The sequence below is a fragment of the Elephantulus edwardii genome, unplaced genomic scaffold (assembly GCF_000299155.1).
Source record: "Elephantulus edwardii isolate Elephantulus edwardi_28Jun2011 unplaced genomic scaffold, EleEdw1.0 scaffold00253, whole genome shotgun sequence".
Classification (NCBI taxonomy): domain Eukaryota; kingdom Metazoa; phylum Chordata; class Mammalia; order Macroscelidea; family Macroscelididae; genus Elephantulus; species Elephantulus edwardii.
In genome coordinates, this window is record NW_006400003.1 from 4,061,128 (window position 1) to 4,062,371 (window position 1,244).

Below are 1,244 nucleotides of genomic sequence, written 5' to 3' on the forward strand. Positions count from 1 at the left end.
TTTAGAGTACAAGAGTTTTGAATATAGTCTCTTCTAACTGTTTTACAATTGCTAAATTTAACATAACAAAAGAAATAGAAAGATAAAACCCCAGTATAGTTTTCAAATGTTCTTGTCTGATAAAATTAATTGACCATAAGCTGTTTAATAGTTGAGATTTGAAGGGAGATGATACTAAAGCATAGGTGTATATTATTTTGAGGATCAATGCTGTTGAAATTAACCATATCCTTGTCAACAAGATAATGGTGAATTATAGCATGCTCATGGATGAAAGGCTCTGTGACAAACACATAAAGTTGTTTTTAAAAGATGCCAATTGAGGGTCATAAGTAAATAAATAAAGCTAAAAGAAGTTTAAAATACTTGAACATGTCCATGTACATGCAATAATTATATGGAACCATTTTCTGAAGATTTTGGATCAAATAAAATATTTTTCTAATTTTTTATCTAAAACAAATTTACCAGGATCTCTTTGTCTTAAAACATTGTAATTTATTTTTTTTTAAGGATTCATTCTGTGGTTCAGAAGTTTAACACAGGTCTTACCAGCCCTAAAAATGTGATGATGATAATAAGACTATGGACTTGGCATAAATAATATACGTCAAATTAATGTCAAGGAAATAAGAAATTTCAACAAAGGTAGCTATGTGTTATGCTTTGAGATTTTCCATACTTTATATGGAGGGAAGATCACACAAACACATCTAAAAATATCTCATTTGAGTGAAAGAATTAGGAAAGCTTTTGGGAGAAAGAAACTATACATTTATTTTCAACAATACAGATGAAAATAGAGATGAGTAAAGTGAATTAGGTCAATTCAGAAGATGCTCAATTTTGCAAGAGAATCTTCTTGTTCACTTGTTATTGTTGTTGTTATGTGCCATTGAATTGCTGGCAACTCAATGCGACCCTATGTTCAAGAGCCCTAACCCCTGCTCTATCCTGTGCCAACCTCACTGTCTCTGACACACCTACTCTCACCACACCAATCACTGAATCAATCTATTTCATTAAGGGTCTTCCTCTCCTGCTCCTTTCCTCCACTCTCCCAAACGTGATGTCTCTCTCCAAGGACTGGTCCCTTCTTGCAACATGACCAAATTATGTAAGATGAAGCCTCAGAATCCTTGATTCTAAGGAGCAGCCCACCTTCAAACCTGTTTGTTCTCCTAGAAGTCAATGGTATATTCAACACTCTTCTCCAGCACCACAGCTCAAAGGCATCAATTCTC